Here is a 21,282-nt window from a genome sequence, read left to right on the forward strand (position 1 = left end):
CCTTTGTTTCCTTTTCTCCTTATATTTTGAAAAGAAAATTGTATACAAACAGTGGGAAAAATCCTAAATTACCAGCTCATTTTTTATTCTAAACATTACTTGCATAAAGCTTCAAAGGAAATAATAAGCAGTGTTTGAAATAAGGTCTTTAGCATTTGGCTCATTGTTTAAAGGATGCTGTGGATAACATTTCAATTACCAAGTTACTGTGGCCTCAACCTGGAACCATTTCCCTTTAATTTTGTCCCACAAGTGCACATAGCTGTGATAGCACTTTTTGTTACATTTATACAGTATTCTTTGCTTTACAAGTCCCTAAACACACTTCATTAGGCATACAGCATGTTGATACATTAAAGGGGTTTCCTCCTTCAAGAAGTGGGCATTAAGCCTTGGAAAAATAAGACTCTGTTAACAGAGTGAAGGGGAAAGGCCCCAGTGTGTTGGCCTTTGAAATCAATCTGAACTTCTCCAGCCTGTTGAGAGTCCAAATTTGCCATGTCTTCACATGATTGTGCCTCGGGGTTGACCCGGGAACCAGAACGAGGGTGAGCCAACTCTTGGGCTTGGGAAAATCTCAGCTCCACTTGAACCTCAGAGCAAGTTCAAGCATGTACTTTCTGAGAGTGACTAGATCCTGGCATAGTCTTCCAGATCAGATCAATCTTACACATCTTACTACAGATGTTCATGGAGAGGAAATCTGATTTTCAACACAAGTTTTGGAGGCTTCATCCTGATGGAACATCCTAAAGCTTTGAGCTCTTCTTGTATGGCAGGGCAGGCCTGTAAGTCATGCCTGTCCCTACACCAACACCCTTTAAATCTCCAGCCTGGTGTGTCAGGCCCAAAAGCTGTAGAGTTTTGTGTCTGATAGGTCCCTGGCGACAGATCCTGTTGGCCACAAACCCAGCTGAGAGGGTGTTGTGGTTTAGCCCCAGTCGGCAATTAAGTACCACACAGCCGCTCGCTCACCCTCCCCTCCCTGGTGGGATGGGGGAGAGAATCTGAAGAGCAAAAGTAAGAAAACTCGTGGGTTGAGATAAGAACAGTTTAATAATTGGAACAAAATAATAATAATAACAATAATAAATTGTAATGAGAAGGAAAACAACAAGAGAGAGAGAGAGGGGAACAAAACCCAAGGGAAAAAAAACCCAACAGTGATACAACCGCTCACCACCTGCTGACCAACGCCCATCCAGTCCCCGAGCAGCAATCGCTACCCTCCAGCCAACTCCCCCCAGTTTATATACTGGGCATGACATCATATGGTATGGAATAGCCCTTTGGCCAATTTGGATCAACTATCCTGGCTCTGCCCCCTCCCAGCTTCTTGTGCACCTGGCAGAGCATGGGAAGCTGAAAAGTCCTTGACCAGTGTAAACACCACTTAGCAACAGCCAAAACATCAGCGTGTTATCAATATTATTCTCATACTAAATCCAAAACACAGCACTATACCAGCTACTAGGAAGAAAATTAACTCTATCCCAGCCGAAACGAGGACAGAGGGCTGTCCCTCCTCTGCACAACTCAGGTCTCAGAGGAGCTCCAGGACCGAGCCTTCAGGGCCAGCCAGCTCCCACTCAGCACAGACATAGTAACACCACCTCCCATGGAGGTTGTGTGAGGCCCCATTCATATCGAAGTGACATCCCTGGGGCTTGGGAAAATGTAATGATGGGCTGTGTAAGTGGGGGTGAAAAGTCAGACACTTTCTTTTAGGACAAGGTGGGCTGTGGAGATGTTATTTGTCCCATTTGTCTTTTCTCTTGCTGTTGGTCCCTGAGCTAATCTGGCTGCTGGTAACAGCAGAGCCATCAGAGGCACAGGCAAGGGATGCAGAGGGGAGCCTTGTGCTTGTGATCCAAGAGGGGGAAGGGGCATCCCACTCAAGAGCCTCCTGTTTGTGAAACCCTGCGAGACCCTCAGTTACTGATGAAATCCTGCATGTGGTGATTGCAGTGCCCCGTGAGGTAATACTGGCATTCGAGACCAGACAGCTCTTATAAGCTAGCTCAAACCACAGATGAGCCCATTGTTTTTGGTAGGCTTCTGCAGGACTGAGTCATTTATTTGATGGATAGTTGCACAGCTAATATTTTTCTAAGGAGTTAGATCTGTAATGGCCAGGGTATGGCACAGTTATATGGCTTGACTCTCTAGCAGATGAAATTTCCCAAGTGATTTGGGGAAAAGTCTCTTCAGTTTCTGTGATTTTGAAGTATTCTGTATAAAAGTTTCCATCACCACTGTTAATCATGCATATTTTAATAGCTATGTGCCCAGTACATTAGGTGGCTACATAGGATAGTAGTAACTAATGATGATCATTATAGCTAGTTGGGTAAAGTATAGCTAGTTGCATTTTTCAGAAAAAATTGAAGCCAATACCTATACACAGACATGGACATACATATTCTGTGGAAGTTTTTCACTGACTATTTTATTATTTTATTTTGCAAGTAATAGTTAATTCTCTTTTTGGTCCAATTTCTCCATTTGTCCTGTATCTGATGATCTAGCTGTTGCTAAATAGGAGCATCAGTGGAGTTCCTGACAACAGTGCACCAGGGGAGATGTGCTAAGGAGAGCAGCCCTAGAAGATGATGGAGATGGGGAGATAATGAAACTCACAGGACACCTGCTTGCATTTCCAAACATAAAATTTTGAGATTCAGAGAAAATGTTCTGTCTTTCAGGTTTTCATATTTCATAGAAAAATCTAATAGAGCATGAAAAGCAGACCTTGGAAAATTAACCAAAGCCCTAATTTTCTGCAAAAAGACTGTTTCAGTAGGAATATTTTCATCAAGCTGTTAAAAGCATAAAACCCCCTGCTGATTGAATATAGTGCTCTGCTCTGAATTGTAAAAACGAATATGGATTCTTAGACATTTGCATATATGCTAAAGATACAAGTCAGGTTCCAGCAGAAGTTTGTCTTTATGCAAGATGTTAGTCCCTTGAACTCCACTGAAAGCTGTTCCTCCCAGGCAATGCCTGGGAGATCTGCTTTCAGCTCTTCATTTTACTTTTGGCTAATCTCTCTATTAGTTAAGAAGAAGCTATTTACACTTCATTACCAAGATACTGCTGTCAATATTAAAATGTAATTGATCCTCAAATTCACCATTTACATCTGCTACAAAGTAAAGTGTACATTATCTTTTTGTAACACTTGCTTCAATTGAGAAGTGTTTTGCATGATGTTCTTTACATCTTCATATGCTAATGATATTCTTGCAATTCCCTTCATAATATAAAATAGGTAATTATCAATCATGACAATCCTTCTATGGGTTTGTATAGAGTATTTCATGCGTCCATTTATTAGCCCTGTTGTCAAACAGCAAACAAAACCCATGACTGGTTTCTCTTAGTTACTGTTGCTTTGGAAACTAGTTACATGTCTTGATTTGTAAATGACTATTCTTTCAAAAAAGAGAGTTAAAAGAATCTGGGGTTTTTTTCTTTCTTTGTTTCTTTCTTTCTCTATTACGATTAATATGCTATGTCTAAGAGGTCTATTTCAAATTGGTGGGCTACAGCTTCTGAGCCTTCTGAGTCAGCCTTCTGAAAGCTAATTAACTCATAATTCAATTTAGAGCAGGCATTTATCAGTAGAAACTTATAATCAGAGAGGAAGGATGTTGTAATGACTAATGAAGTCTTGTTCCAAGGTCTTTACCAGCCTTCCTCAGTGACCTTAGCAAATCTCTGTGTAAATACTGTTATTCTCTTTTCCTGTGTCTGGTTTATCTAGAGAAGTATTTTGAGCAGGGACTATCGCTGTACATGAGAATGACTTCAAAGTGCTGCTGTCCTGACAGTATTCTTCAAAGATGCTTCTTGTTGCCTTTGAGTCAGTAACGGGTCTCCGGAGTTTTCCCCAACATAACCAGGGTGGAAGGGTCCACTGTTACTTAAGCTCTTGCAAGTAAGAAAGCATGGAAGAATCTTTCAGATTCCATGATAATACAGTCCCCACTATAAAATCTTAGTGCAACATATATGTGATTTTTAATTGTAGATTTTAAATGGTGTTTTTGTTTGTTTTAAGATGGATCTGTCTAATTCATGAGAGTGAGAAGGAACTTAACCTGGGTATCAATTAAGTCCATGTAATTTTTAAAAATAGTTGTTGTGAAACAGAAAATGTAGAACAGGTACACATCCATCCCATGACTTACCATTTAAATACACTGTTAGAAACACATCTTTATCTAGCATCCAGTAACTGCCTCATTAATTCTAAAAAACTCTTAGGGTGCTTTGTCTTTTGTAGCATATTCAGAAGTACCGAGTTATTTTTACATTGGAAAGCAGCAGGGATCTGATTTATTACTACCTGTTCACCATGGTGCAAGATTTCTGGCATTAACATGTAGAATGCTGTTTGATTGGAATTTTTGTCAGGGTTTGAAATGCTTTTGAAAGTTACCAAGCTCACAACTCTGGAGACTGTCATCCTGTTGGACAGGTACAACACTGGCAGTGACTGCTCAAGCTGCCCTGTATTGTTCCTTTGCCATCTACTGCAGGCAGACGCAGAAGGTCCACCCTTAAAAAGGAGAGAGGCAGCCTTCATGACTTCATACTGAAAAGCAGTAACAATTCTGCAGTGCTGGCAGCTCATCCCACCAGTCTCCCTACAAGCCCTGGAAGTGCATTACTTTTTGGCATTCTCCTAAACTACCTGAAAGAAGGTTGTAGCGAGGTGGATGTTGGTCTCTTTTCCCAAGTAACAAGTGACAGGATGAGAGGAAATGGCCTCAAGTTGCACCAGGGGAGGTTTAGATTGGATATTAGGAAATTTTACTTCACTGAAAGGGTTATTAAGCACTGGAACAGGCTGCCCAGGGAAGTGGTTGAGTCACCATCCCTGGAAGTATTTACAAGACGTGTAGATGTGACGCTTCAGGACATGGTTTAGTGGTGGACTTGGCAGTGTCAGGTTTATGGTTGGACTTGATGATCTTAAAGGTCTTTTCCAACCTAAATGATTCTATGATTCTATGATTCTAAACCCACAAGGCTCCAGTCCTCTCCCCAGGAAACATTTCTACAGGAGAAAAGTTATATGGATAATGCTGGTCTTGAGAATACACTTTCTCATTTCCAGCTCCCAAAACAGCTCAGTAGAGGAGTGCCTTGGTACTTTTTTAATATTCTGGAGCAACGTATTTGCATTTCTCTGAGTATTGCCCAGGACACTGATACTTATGAGTAGTACATTCTTATCAGATTGGAATATTTTAATTTTACCCAGCTATTCTGAATCTGTAATACAAGAGACTTTAAATTTAAAGCAAACGAAAGTACTAATTTAAAAAATGCCCAATAAACACTATTGTAAATATTTAATAACAGCCTGCTGACAAAAGCTAAAGGAAATGATCAATTGATCCTAAGCTTATATCTGAAAGTCATTTAGCTGTAGACACTAACAGTTACCTAGTCCATATGATCAGGGACGCAGAATTTGCACACAATATCTGCAAACAGGTTGCATTTGTGGGAGATGGGATATTAACGATGGACTGGGGAAGAGTGAATGCATTTCTGTTTAAACTCTTCCTTGAGGCCCCCCAGAAGGGAGCAGGAAGGGACTGGGACTGGGATTTCCATTGAGATTTCTATCTCTCTCCTTTGTGACTACTGATCCCAAATTTATTCAAGACGGAGGTTGATCCTCATAGGCTGCTTTTCCTGTGTATGGAAATGTTAATGCTCCTTTTACAGTCATCTCCTCTCTCAGTGGTAAACATGGCTTGTTTATCATAGCTTGTCTAAACTACTAGCAAATCTTTACTGTAGTGAGAGGTAAAATGCTCTTTCTACCCTGGCAATTTGTAGAATTCATCCTGAAGCCTTTCTACACAGGACGCCTTATATTTACTGCAAACGTGTACAAACACGGGATTAGAGCTGCATCTCATTACTTGCTCTCTCTTGGGACTAGAGGTTTTGATAATCAGTTTGGGATGGCTAATTCCCAAACCTTGTCCTTAAACGGTACAGTGATACTATTACATTTGCATACACATGCTCATTGCCTCCCCAGCAAATAGCCCATTCACTGCCTGCCACACTTCGATAATTAGCCTCCACTTTCTTAAGAACCTCTTTCAATTTACAAGATACATGCAACCAAGATTACGAATCAAGCTTTCAGAAGTCTGGCTATTAGATTGCAGCATGTGACATATAAGCATAAGACACTGAAGACAACAGCTTACAGTTGTAACAGTCATAATTACTGTTCCTTTCTCAAATAATAATTCTTAATTTCTGTTTAGGAGCTATATACCCGCGTATTTCACAGAAAATATTTTGTTAGTCTTTGAACTGCAAACTCCTCAGGTCTCCAGAGGAGATACATACATTAAAGGATGAAACTAGGTGTTCTTGTGAAAGCTGAAATCTGCAGTTTTTAAAATATTTTCTTTCCTAAAAAATTGCCTCTTGATCTATTGTGAATCAGATACCTCAGTCTATCCAGTCCCCACTTACTGCACTAATAAAAAATAAAAATAAAATAAAAATAAAAAGTACCTTCCAAATGTATTAGAGACTTCTTCAACAGCACAACAGAGTAGACAGTATTAAGTTACTCTTTTATAAGCATTAGCTACAGAAACTTTGAAATGAAGGAAAAAAGTGACCTTCAGCTTAATATTCCCAGCAAAGGTAATGAACAGCATCCTGGGGATAAGAATATATTGACCTCATCCACATTTAAGGCCCCTTTTCACCTCAATCAGCTTGGCAGAATAGTCAAGGTTTTTTTGTATAAATTATCTCTTTTTGTTCCTCTTCCAAGGACTAGCACTTACTCTTCTGGGCCCAAATTGTGACTTCCTCAGAAGAAAGGTAATTATAAAGTGTTTGGAAAGTATTTAGCACATTATGCTTGTTGCTACAAATGAAAAACGTGCCTGGATACACCTAATCAGGTGAAACAGGCAGTTATACACAAAACGGTTTTGCATGCTCATGTTGAGGGAGCTGTAACATGTTGAATGTCAGACAAAAGAAAAAAAAAGAAAACGTGTTGTCCCAGAATAATTTTCATCAAATGACAGGGAGCGAAGTATGTGTCTCAGATTTTCTCTTGTGGCCTGTGTTTGACCAGAAGTCACTGGGTAGCAAAAGATGCTGAGTGACACAGAATCTTAAGGGAAAACCCAAATGCTGAGAAGAGGAAGCAGAGAAGCCTTCACTTACAGCATGTTCTGCAGCTTGTAAAAAATGCAGTCAGAGCCTTTTTTTGCTGTAGATAAAAAGATCTTTGAGAAATGTCTACTCTGGTTATATTTTGCCTCTTAACGATGCACCAGGGCTACTTAATTTCGCCAGCTGCCTGAAAACATTCTGCCTCCCCAGCACAACATAAATATCACAGTGCTCTCCCTAAAACAAAAGGCCTAACAGTTTTAGAAAATATTAACTTTTCACATGTCTTTTGATTATTTCTAGCTAGAGGTGAAAAAAAACCAAAGCCACATCTGTGGAAACAGCTGTGATCTCTGTTAAGATCCCTATCAAGAAGTTGTGTACTTATTTAATGCCTAAAGTCAATTGCTATCTCACAAGATCATTACCAGAGCCATAGACAAGACATCATATATTGCTTTCTTGGAAAGCTTTCTGAAACAGTATCATACTTTTCAAATTGTAAATAAATATATAAACAAACAATGTGCAAATAAAAAAGATTATTAATTTACATAACTGATGGAACACATTTTTTCATTTCCAAGTAGTAGGTTGTGAGGTTCAGCTCCCAGTGAGCAGAGACCAAGACAACACAAAGGACTGAGACCAGAACCTTGGAAATCTCCAGAGTCTCTCACACTAACGTTTTTTGATGACAGCAATATACTTTCGTGACATTTAATGGCTCGCTTTTGTAACTGTAACTCCGACTTCCAGCTTTACCTCCTGGAACATATTTTGTGTCTACTAGGTTGCAACAATATTGCTTCAAATTAAAAGGGGCTGCTTTAACCTAAATTCTGCCTTAGCAGAGTTTTGTTTGTGGTGATGTTTTCCTCAGGTTTAATTGTACCACATTTAGTTTGGTGTTTTGAAACCTGATTCACATCACCTTTGTACAGTGAACCTAAGACAGTTTGATAGTTCATCAGCAATTAGAAAACAGAAGGCCATAGGCCTATATTAAATAAGTGAGTGATGCAAGTATGAAGCAATGTAACCATAGCAACTCGGCTTGCACACAGGATGCTGTATTTAACCTTGGGGAGCTCTTAAAACTCTTCATTCCTGAAATAGCTAAACACTATGTGGTAATGGGGATGTGCTTTCAGTGCTATAGCAGTAGATTTGTCTTAGAAATGTGCAAACGCCTTGGCCCAATATAACTTCTAACTAAGAAACCAATAGTGTATAAGCATTCAAACTGACGTGCCTCATAGAAATCATGACTCGCTGTTATAAATGTGCAAGATTGCTTGCTCTTTTTGGAAGTGGGAGGGAGCTATCTGTAGAGCTTATTGCAGTAAGACAGAAGCGTCTTAGCAGGAAAATATTTCCAGGAATTACTGTTAGAGTTTTATTCCATTTTCCTCTTGCTAGTCCACACACACCCTTCTATCTGCACACTTACTGTGAGCTTTGTCAGGAAAAGGAGGAAAAACACGTATGCTTTTGTGTTTGTCTTGCAGGTTTGAATTTTCCAGCTCCTAGTAAACTAGCCATGTGGATGATATTAATTAGAAATGTGAATCTATATGCCCTCAAGTCAGAGAGAAGTCATGTGAATTAGCCTCACTAGAGAGTCATGCTGCTAGTAAAAAAAGCTCTAGGCAGTCAATTTTTGCTAAAGCCAACATTTCAATAACCTTCCGTAAGGCAACGTAAGAGTTTTAGATGTGTAAGATCATAAGATCAAAATGAATTCTTAGAAGAAACAACCAGCAGTAGGTTTGAATACTGTGTGGTTACTGCCTCCCCTCAGTGGTCAGGCTAATGCTTCACCATTTCCCCATTTAGCTTCAGATTGACTGGTATGATAAAATACCTAGGACAAGAGGCCAGATTCACTGGAGGACTTGTTACCTAACAACCTTTCAGGGTGCCTAAATCGCATATCATTAAGGGTTTCACAAAACCCTCCTGAGCTACTCTAGGTGTCTGCAACCCCTTGGCACCTCAGTTTCCAGTGGTGACGTGCCCCAGGTTCTTACTTTTCTGCAGAAACAGTTGATACTCAACTGTCCAGTGTCCACCTCATACCTACGCTCTGGCAAGATTTGCAAATGAGGCCTTCCCATCTGTATCTCACCTGTAGGATAGAAGTGCTGATGTCTTTATATAAAATGATCTTCTGGGGAGAATCACTCATTTGGGACAAGGAAATGTGAAGGTCTGTCAATAGAAGAGACACAATTATGCATACCTAAATTCCAAGGGAAGATTTAACAGAAAAGCCCCATGTAGCTTTTTAAGAACATTATTAGGCAGGTTTACCAATAAGTGAGAAAACAGTGGTGTTCATAATATACGAGAGAAAAAGAAGAGGCACTATCACAGAATTATATCATACCTGACACAGTGTGGATTTCAACTATATAACTAAGAGAAATGTATAGAGGAGTTGTGTTAAATGCTGTTTTTTCCACACCCTGCTATTGCACTGCTGTTCAGGAACATGTGCTTGTATTACATTTTAGTAACCTGTCTGAACAGGTAATTTTAAACTCTCCGTTATAGTTAACTGGGTTGTACAGAATTTCACAACCAGAAACTCTGGTGTGAAAGCAGAAAAATGCTGAAAAACAGTCTGGTAAATAGGAGAGGAAAAAGAAGCATGAATACTTTAAAAATTTCTGCCAAGTATCAAAATCAGGTTACAAGACTAGCTGAAAGTATTTTGGCCAGTCCATCAGTTTCCAAGTCAGTAATCTGTAAAAGCTGTGGGTTCATTTAAGAGTCAAGTCCTGTGCCTAGTGAAGTCAGAAGCCAGAGGCTCCCCACTGACTTCAGCAGGGAAGAAAGGTAAACCTCTTTTAGGAGGGATAAATGTTGAAAATTTCCAGCTTCAAGACAAATACATTTTGGCCCAGCTCTTCAGTAAGGTACTATGCTGTTATTTGCCGTGCTGCTCCAGTGACAAACTTCTCAGTGGATGGCTGTGATTAGAGACTCTCTTGTAATGGGGCCAGAGACGCCCATCTGCCAGTCTGACCGCCCTGCTGGGACATGGGCTTCTTGACTAATCCAAAACCTTAGGCACAGTGGAAAGACTGTTGAGGCATAGCCAGTCCCTGACTGTGACTCATGCTGTTCATGTTACTCATCCATGTGGGCACTAACGAAGTGACTGTGAGGTTCTGGGAACACAGGGGATGGAGTCCAGGTCACAAGTGATGCTTGCCAACAGTCCCATTTGACTGCAGAGGCCTGCCCTGGGTCATATGAGTCAGGAATTTGAATGTAGATCTTTACTAATAGTGTTGGCATTGGGCTTCAGCTTCCTTAAAAATAACATGCTGCTTTTTAAAGGTGGAATGGTGGGAAGAGGGAGGCTGTAACAGGGAAACTCAACAGTGCTCAAACTTTGGGAGAACGATTTTGATCTAGGGTTAAAAAGATGTGCGTTCAGTCTCCAGAGGAGTCAATTACAGAGTTTCAAATGCTGTTTGAAATGTTATGTGTCATTCATAGTATTGCAGAGACTGGCAAACTGTCTAATCTAATCCACAGACTGACCTTCAGGCTTTTTCAATAGAGCGACTGCAGATCAGACCATGACTTCAGGCTATTTAAAATTATTATTCTAAAAAGTTAAAACTGCTTGGAAAACACTGGCTGAATTCAAGTAAGTATGTCTAAAATAAATAACGTTGTCTCATAAATTCATCACAGAATGGTTGAGGCTGGAAGAGACCTCAGGAGGTCTCTAGTCCAAGCCCCCTGCTCAAGCAGGGTCAGCTACAGCAGGTTGCTCAGGGCCATGTCCATTCAGGTTTGAGTGTCACCAAGATGGAGACTCCACAATCTTTCTGGGAAACTTGTTATAGTGTTTGGCCACCCTCACAGGAAAAAACAAAGTTTTCTTTTGTGTTTAAATGTAATTTTCTGTATTTCAGCTTGTGACCATTGCCTCTCAGCCTGTCACTGGACACCACTGAGAAGAGTCTGGCTCCATCTTCTTTACTCCTTTCCATTGCATAACCTTTCTGGAAAGGTGGATGTTGCGAAAGGGGTCACAGAGTATAATGCTAAGAAAAATCTCATTTCCCTGGAAAAGAGATAGGAACTACCACAGCCACTGGGGTCGTTTACCCACACTCAAGTAAAGTAAGTGCTGAACCCCCTCCTCTGCATGTCATTGTTATTGAGTGACTGTCAAGAATAATTTTCAGTGATTCATGTTAAGCTGGAGGGGCACCTCACGTGGAGTCCTATTTTTCTAAGTACTTTTATTAATGATTGAACAATGAAATTCAATTAATACATGTAGAAAATCTGCAGACAATATGAAGGGAGAAGTTACTCCTACTTTGGTGACAGGATCAGAACTGGAAATCAAATGAGTGTGAAAAATCAGACATCATCTGAAATTAAAAGCAGATTAAATTCAACAAAGACAAATGCAAATAGACAAATGTAACAGGAGTGACTTTACTCGGAAAAGGATCTGGGGGTTGTAGTGAATCACAAACTGGCTATGAGTAACAACATGATATTTAAAAAAAAAAAGTCTTGGTCAAAGATACATTCATAGGAATATTGTACACAACCCTTGGGAAGTAATTATTCTGCTCTACTTGGGAGCCAGCTGGATCTCAGACCACCGTGTCCACTTTTAGATACCACATTTTAAAAAAGATGATGACTTGGAGAAAATCCAGAGGAGGGTGCAAAGAATGCTAAAGGGTATAGAAAACACAGTCCATAAAGAAGAGTAACTCCATTCCTTTAGACTACAAAAGGGAAGATTAAAAGTGGACAGGACAAGTCTTCTAGTATGCAAAAAAGATCATTATAAAAAGAATAATGATCAGTTGTTTTTTAAGACCAGCAAGGAAGGACAAGAAGAAATTATTGCAACTAAATATTGTCTGCTCTAAATTGCACTATTAGTGCAATCCTTTAAGAAGGAATATTTTGGCTGTTGAAGTACTGGAGTAGCTCTCAAGTATATGTCTGAATGTCTTTTATTGGATGTGTTTAAGGACAGTTCATACCAACACCTGTTGGGGACAGTGCAGGGGAGGGACAGGGCAGCCTCCTGTTGTCCTTCCCAGATCTGTGTCTCTGTGCTTTTAGGACAATAAGTCTCAAAGTGAATTAAGTGCATTCTTTTTCATAGCATAGACAAATGTAAATTCAAGTTCCTATACACAACATGTGGGTGTCCTTGGAGAGGGAAAGGTTCACGTTTACCAGTCTCTAGATGGGATAAGGATCTATAAGCAGGAACAAAAGAAATATTTCCTAGTGTATAATTGTGGTTTATAAAATCTACTAATGCTGTGCTGAAGGCAGTCCTAGAGGGCTCCTGAGATAGAATAGATTTCTGCCAGCAAACCAAAAGCTTGGGATGATCTCCCTCCTCTGATGTAATCCTCTATCTCTGCCTCTTCTTAAATAATTTTTGCTAGAGATGTTTTCTCCCTGGGCACTCAAAAAATCTTTCTTTTGGAATATGAGAGTATGCCAAGCCCCAGATATTTTTTCTCAAGTGTCCTGAAAAAATATAACCTAAATTCTTCCTACACAGTTCCCAGATCATCAGCTAGTGAAATCAGCATGTCGCAATCGGCTAGAAGGTGCACTTTGTGGAAGATGAATGGCATAAAAGTTCTGTAGGTAAATTGATGTATCAAAGCAGTGGTCTGAATCTAGCAACATTTCTTAGAGAGACAGAAACCCAACTCTAATTTACCAGTCTGCAATGTAAAGAAGAGGGTATTAATCTGGTTCATCCAGTCTTTATTAGTAAAAATTATACAGCAAAGCTCATGTGAAGGCAGTGGCTGCTGCTGCTCATCCACATAAAATGAAGTTGCAATGCCAAACCAGCTACATACATGCAAACAGAAGCAAACCTGCTGTTTTTTGGCAGCCAGAAGATCTGAAATGAACTTTGACTAAACTGAAAAGGCACAGGCACCCCTGGCGTTCCTTAGTTAAAACCTCGCTCTCTTTCCAATTGAATGGGCCGCACTCAGAGTGGGCAGATACTTCCCCTTAGTGGATCTGTCACTGGTCTCAGTCAGCGTGAACTGGCCGCTCATTCTTGTGGATGCTGTGTGGTTCCCCACTAGAACTAAAATCATCTAGGAATATAATGTTTTCTTTATTTTTTAAAATATAATTCCAAATGGTCTAATAGATAATGCATAGAGATCCCGTAAAGTGTTTTTGTTGCTAAATCTTAAAACAGTGTTGTTCCCTCTTGTTAAATTCTATAGATTTTGTCCATAAAAGAAGCCATGCCCAATACCCTTCTCCATAGCAAGATCTTTCAGGGCAATATACAGAAATTTATTTCTTTACCTGTACAGTCTAACTTTGTCAACATCTCTCTAAATAATTTCACAATAAACTTTGTGGGACAGATTCATTCCTGAGGAAAGCCAGCAGAAGTCAGTATAAACAGACTTAAATGAACACCTTTTCACCAGAGATGAATTTATCACCCACTTCACAATTGAAAAATTTGATCCAATAGTAAAGCATCAGAGAGTGAAAATAAAAAGTTACAATAAGACAAAAGATACTGTCACTGACTGATAAAACCTATGTTAAAAATGCTAGCGTTCCTTCAAACCCAATTCATTCCAATAATTACACAGTCATTAAAGCAACAGTCTGAAGGGAAAAATACCTTAATGGAAGAGTTCATGTGAACAGTTATTTAATCTGCTTTTTAGTATACCTAGATGAAGGGCTTTTTGCTGAATTTAGGACAATCTATTATCAGACCTTTGCAGTCATTCTACTTAATTACTTTTCTGCCAGGATCATTTTTACTCCTAGATCTATATATAAGGGTAGTTTAAAGGGAGAAATTTTATTCTTGCAGCTGTAGGAGAGTCATTCTCATCATTCTGTGAGTGGTTTCACACTGTATTTTCCTCACATTATCCAGCACTAAATAGACAACTATTAATTTCCAGGTAGCCTCTTCAGTACTGTGTTTGAGGGCTGGTGCCACAATCAGATTTAAGCATTCAAATTTGGTCTTATCACCAGTGTGAGGACTTCAATCCCAAACACAGATCATCAACACCCTTGCTCTGCTACTGCTTGGCCAGGTACGCTCTCATATTCCAAAAGAATATGTTCCTCTCACCCACCTTCCCCGCTGAGCACCCTAACAACCCAGTTATAGACACATTTTTGCACTTTCATTCTCTCAGGAGCCCAATGAATATTCATTCCATGCAAAGTGGAACACTTTGAATAGAAATAATGGGACACCTCACCCTTGTGCCTTAAAATAGCTGACCTTTTCTGATCAGCATGTTTACCTGGAGGTGGGAGATGTCAGGTCAGATTCCCTCAGGCAGCAAAAGGAATTTAACCCAAGCCTCCCACAGTCTTGCTGGGATAGGTAGGTTTTATGATACGAGCTTGTTCCTTGCTGTATCTTTCTGGTTAGCTTAGCTTGTATCTACATGTAACTGTTGATCCCTTAAATAATATTGGTCATTTATGAAAAATTAGTATGATTGCCTCTGTGATGCTCAGCTGGGCTTTCTTTCAGTGGCAACCAGGGTGCACAGAGCTGAGCCACCAGCCTTGCCCGAGTAGGATACAGATACGTACTCAGACCGAGAAACATGAAAGCGGTCACTCTTTGCATGGTCTGGATGCTGACGTTAGGTAACCCGACATGCTGGATACTCTAGGAGATGCCTCTCTTTCCTCATGTTGTGTGGAAGGCAGAGCTTCACAAGTTTTTTAAACTGGAGAAACACCTAACTTTTTGGAAAGAGGTCTGCCTTGCAGTGTTGCCACAACTATTTTAATTTACAAATACCTACAGGTAGTTTAGCCTGGGATGTTTGTTTATTCCTCTTGCTTTCCTCAACTCTCCTTGTTTGTTTGCTTGTGTGTATACCACTATATATACGTGTGGTGGGAGAAGGGGTTCAGTCTTTGCACTGGTTTTATGCAAAACCTTTTGATGGCTTGCAGACTACTAATTCAGAGTTGTGGATCCTATAGTATGATAGAGCACCTGAAAGCTATCCGTTTCACTACCACAATCTCCGCAGATTTGCTGATTCACAAATGTTAGTGAACTTGTCTTCACTGCATTCCTGTAGAAATGGTTTGTGCTAATATCCCGTTGTCAGAAATGTCCGCTGCTTTTCGATAGCCAGATTAGAATTGATGTTTTAGAGCACTTAACCTTTTTATAAAGTTTTATGGAGTGGGAACCAGCTCCATCTGGAGTTGTGAGTACTCACTATGCCTGCAAATTCATCCCCAGCTGTTTCATATTAGATACCCAGAAAATGAGGAATGCAGAACTTGTGGCCACTTTTTGAAAACTGTGGTTTGCTTGACCTTCTCAGCATCATGCAGGACTTGAGGAGAGATGCAGGGACACAATCCCAGCTATCCACGGCAGCACTCAGATTTGGAATGAAAGAGGCAGGCATTCGGGGGGCAATATGGTGCACAATCTCTGGTACACAACCTTCATTTGACATAGGACAACAGTGGCCACATGCACTGAACATGTCAGGATTCCTGTGGAATAAATAGTATTTGATCATCAAAATAAAGACTCCATTGCAACACCTTTTTATAAAATTGAAATACTCTTTAAAAGCAGCAGTAGTCCAGGAGCAGCCCGTCTTGTTCCTTCTAAGTTCTGGGTTTTCTGGTCAGAGTGGGTGAAAGGAGCTGTGGTCACACAACCAAATGTCAGCTTATCAACTGATCTGGTAATCTAGTTTGGTTTATAGCAGTTCAGGGGATGTGAGAGATGAGCCTGGCCTGAGGCTAGTTTATGGAGCCTAAACCTTAGGAAGTGAAGCAATTATATAATGAAGGAACTTGAACTTTTTTTTTTCTTTACTAGGAAGTGTTATAGGTTAACTTACAGGAGATTTTAATAGAAAAATAATGCCAAGACTCACTCTAAAGCTTACTTCAGGCTCAACAAAAAGAGCAAGTAGATGTTGTTAGACAGTAGGGACAGATAAGAACTGTGACTGTTACCACTTGTAGTAGTGGTCTCATGGTAACCTGGGGCTAAACTTAATGATGCCAGGGTGGCTTGTCCAGGAGCAGGCTCTGTGTGTGCATACACATACATACATGTGCATGTGAGTTGAAGGCTATATCTGGAAAGCACCCATAAACATGACCCAGAAAAGCAAAGCGTGAGACCTTCTGAGGCACAGAGGCAGGAAAACTTCCATGTTTGTTAAAATCATAGAATCATTAAGGTTGGAAAAGACCTCTAAGACCATCTAGTCCAACCATCAACCCAACACCTCCATGCCACATCTACACCTTTTTTGATCTCCTCCGGGGATGGTGACTCCACCACCTCTCTGGGCAGCCTGTTCCAATGCTTGACCACCCTTTCTGTAAAGAAATTTTTCCTAATATCCAATCTAAACCTCTCCTGATGCAACTTGAGGCCATTTCCTCTCATCCTATCGCTTGTTACCTGGGAGCAGAGACCGACACCCACCTCATTACAACCTCCTTACAGGTAGTTGTAGAAAGCAATAAGGTCTCCCCTCAGCCTCCGCTTCTCCAGACTAAACAATCCCAGCTCCCTCAGCTGCTCCTCATAAGACTTCTGCTCCAGACCCTTCACCAGCTTCGTTGCCCTTCTCTGCACACGCTCCAGCACCTCAATGTCTCTCTTGTAGTGATGGCCCCAAAACTGAACACAGTGTTCGAGGTGTGGCCTCACCAGTGCCAAGTACAGGGGCACAATCACTTCCCTGGCCCTGCTGGCCACACTATTTCTGATACAAGCCAGGATGCTAGTGGCCTTCTGGGCCACCTGGGCACACTGCTGGCTCATATTCAGGTGGCTATCAACCAACACCCCCAGGTCCTTTTCCACTGGGCAGCTTTCCAGCCACTCTTCCCCAAGCCTGTAGCGTTGCATGGGGTTGCTGTGGCCCAAGTGCAGGACCTTGCACTTGGCCTTGTTGAACCTCATACAATTGACCTCGGCTCATCAATCCAGCCTGTCCAGGTCCCTCTGTAGAGCCTTCCTACCCTCAAGCAGATCAACACTCCTGCCCAATTTGGTGTCATCTGCAAACTTACTGAGGGTGCACTCGATCCCCTCATCCAGATCATTGATAAAGATACTAAACAGAACTGCCCGCAAGACTGAGCCCTGGGGAACACCACTTGTGACTGGCCACCAAGTGGATTTAACTCCGTTCACCACCACTCTCTGGGCTTGGCCATCCAGCCAGTTTTTACCCAGTGAAGAGTACACCCTCCTTTGTTTATTCTGTGTCTAGCAAAGCAAAATTCCCTTTTTTCCCCGTCTTTTTTTCTTTTGTTAAATAAAATTGCAAAGCAAATTTCCCTTTTTTTTCCTTCTTTTTTTCTTTTGTTAAATAAGATTGACTTACATTTGAATACTGTATAGTTATTCTGACCAAAGAGGCAGCAATGGTAAAACAGACTTCAGGCCTGGGACAGTATTGTGAAGAATGACTCCTTGGAAAGACCTCTCACTGAAGCAGCAGGGGAAGCAGAGGTCACATCAGATAAGCCTCTGAATTAAGGTCATATATTTTTTTTCTGTGATTCTGATTGCTTCTGTTCATTTTTGTTTCTATTTGTGGTCTTTTTTCTCCCCTCTTTTGGGAAGTGCACAACAATATTCATCTAAATTTGTTATCAAAATATACAAATTTGATTTGACTTGATTTTACATTCTTCTTCACCTTCATAACTTTTAAGAGATGGTGCAAAGTATGTACATTTAAATAAAGTAGTGCAGTTGATAGAAGATTTAGAAGATAATCAATTTGTTGGAGCTGTTGAGATTATTAGATATTCCTAGACTTAATAAAACCTGATTTTAGGTCTTTGTGAGACAATATGGTTTGACTGGTAACTTGACTAAGTCAAACCTTGACCAAAGAGAATTAATGTTGGAAAAAAACACCCTTACAGATACTACTCGATAAATAGGGGAATCCCATGGTGATTTTATTTCACAGGCTGGTCCTCAGTCTACCAGAATAGAAGTGGCAGAAAATAGTTTCAGTGGAGGTGCTGAAAACAGCTTTTGAGACTTGATTCTGCTGGTTGTTCTACTTCAGTGACATCCCTTGAAAACAGTGATCCCTGCAACACAAACTGAAGTCCAGAGAAGCCACATGTCCTTGTTTCTAGTGCAAGTAACCCAGCAATACAGAGTAAGAAGATGCTGCTGGTACAGCAGCTAAATGAAAATGCACAGATATTTGTCCAAAAGTTTTGACTTCTGATGACTGTGCTAGGTTATGCAGAGAAAAGTCATGATACAATGCTGTATGCATAAAAACGGTAACTCATTTGCCACTTCCACGTCTTTTTATAGAAAAGAAGTGCACAGCAAACATGATTAGGAGTAGTGCTTCTTATAATTTGTGGCCCACAAAAATGCTGTAGTAATTTATTGTGGATATTTGTGTAGCATTCATAAACAGTTTTGTGTTGCTTCTCTTGACATACAGATGAACGGGATACCTCATGTTTGAGGACTATCTAGTTGGCACCTTTCACAATACGATTTTAAAGAAAGGAGGCTAGGCTTCTCCTGCAGCAGTATCAGCTACCAATGGGGTCCAGCAAAGAATGAGGGTCAAATCTCTTTAGAAGAGGCAGTGTGTTCTTCATACTGATTCGACTCACTTCAGCCAAATAAAACAAGAAATGTAGTTAAAACTATAATAATAAATCAATAGCAAAAATCAGATATACAGTACTTGATGTTATTATAGACTGGCTAAAACACAGCCAGTACACTACACTACAACCAGTACATTTCTTGAGAATTCCTACTCAAAGCATGATCTTTAATGCTATTAAGATGAAGGCTTGAGAAATCAGGAAGTAAGAATTACAGTTGGGAAATCTGAAAAAAAGAGCAAATAAGTCATTTATGCAAACAATGAAAAGGTCACTAGTGCAGATAATTATAAAGATAAGACTGTAAAACATGAAAAAGGGATGTGGTGTTCACCATCAGACCATGTGCATTGCCCTGTTTTGCCATAAGACATTACATACAGACTAAAAAGAGACAGGGCAGCACTTTCAGTAGCAAAATGTATCCTTTACATCCTGTATGTAGCACAGAGAGCATCCTTGCACTGACAACACTAGTAAAAGGTACATAAGATGACTTGTGATCCTTCTTCAAGAGCAGCTTTTATTTACCCACACATAAGAGATGACTTGCTTCTATTTTTTTCAGTGTTGATTTCTATTGGCGAAGAAGAAGCAGACGATGAATCCGCTACAAAAGCTAAAATGAGCAGGAGAAGGTCTAGGACACTTTTTGGGTTTTGTTTGCTCCATATAGAAACAGACTTGCATGGAGCTCCATAGAAGATGGGGGATGAGTATTTGATTAAAGGAAAGATGTCTAATGCTAAGTTAGCACAAATATTAATGAGGTAGAAGAGAAATCTTATTTTTACTTTGCCTTTTATGTAGTAAATAAATTATTTTCTTAGATTATTTTCCATGGATAATCCCCAGCAGACACTGGTGAAGTGATTTGAAGAAAAACAGAGCAGGACTGAGCTTTCATCTTCCTTCTGGGAGGTCCCAAGCAGTACTCATGAGAGATATGGACACACTGGCAAGGCAAGAGATACTGGGAAACCTAAGTATAAAAGGATATGAAAGGTATGGCAGGAGAGAGAGAATTTTTAAGTGGAATGCAAAATTATGCAGAAATTGTGTGGGTTAAATTCTCTCAAAGCTGAAAATTACTCATCCCTTTCAAATGCAAATGATGTAAAGATGTCTTGTATCTAAAAAGGTAAGAGTGCTCACTTACTAATGACACATAATATCAAACATATTTTAATTTAGGCTATCTGGAGTGTGCTAGTCAGGAAATTGATCTAGGCAGCAGCAAAAGTCATTACAGATATTTACAGAGGTTTCAAAAATAGGCTATACATTTTTTACCAGAAGTCTGTATCTGAGAAGGTGGTAGCTAGAATTAACTTCAATTTCCTTGGTGACAGTAATGGCTGAATGAAAGTTTTCCTGTAGTGTGGTGAAGCTGGTGCTATGGAGTCATCCCTCCAAAAAGTTATTCATTTTAACCCAGTGCTCAAGAGACCTTAGATTTTAAACAAAGCAAAGTTCCAGTATGAGGCATTGCAATTTCTTATGCTGAAATGTTAAGTGAGGGGTTTGGGTTTTTTTTTGCATGTAAAATGATTGACTTGCACATGAAGAGGAGAGGGGCAATTGGGGTAACAGTCTAATTAAAAGATCATTTATAAAAAGTGAAAGTTTAAAAATTCAGTGGCTGAGTTGTTTTTGCGCATTATCCAGTGAATCACAAGTTCAATTCTCTCTGGCTAGAAAATTAATAAACCCCTCAAGTTACTGTTGGGATACATTCAGCAGAGTGTTTAAATAGCTAGTCTACAGAACTGTTTGCAATTGTCAAAATGTTAAAGTGAGCTATAAATAGCCAGCAATAAAGTAAAACAGCTTGCTTCCTCCACGAAGTTGTATTATTGTTCCCTACAGTACTTCATGCATATCAGGAGATTCTTTTGTTATAATAGGGTCTCTGCTCCTCAGCAGTCAAAAATAACTGGGAAGAATTGAGTTTGAAGACTACACTGTGCAAACATTTCCTTGCCATGTCATGGCTCCACTGCTTCCACAGAACTGGCCCGCCACCTCCAGCCTCTGCTGTCACCTGCAGTGTAAATGTTCTCAACTTCGACGGAACTCATGTTGGCAAACAGATACGTGTATGTCAGGTTTTCCCATGGTCTTTCTTCTCTAAGATTTCATTCATGCATGCCAAAATTACTCCAAGTTGACAAAATTTCAGTGACTTAAAAAAACTGTCAGCAGTTGTAAGAGATCTGTGTTAAGACCACGAATGTATGGATCTCGTCCTCTGTAATGGATGTGACCACTTAAAATTGTCTTCTAAATTTGTTAGCATATGGACATTCATAATAGATTTTGGTAATAACACAAAGGTACCTGCTGCTGCACCCATTTTCCAAGGGACCACTGGCTGGAGGGAGGGCTGGGGGAAGAGGACAC

Source organism: Mycteria americana, chromosome 1 (genome assembly GCF_035582795.1).
Source record: "Mycteria americana isolate JAX WOST 10 ecotype Jacksonville Zoo and Gardens chromosome 1, USCA_MyAme_1.0, whole genome shotgun sequence".
In the NCBI taxonomy this organism is placed as follows: domain Eukaryota; kingdom Metazoa; phylum Chordata; class Aves; order Ciconiiformes; family Ciconiidae; genus Mycteria; species Mycteria americana.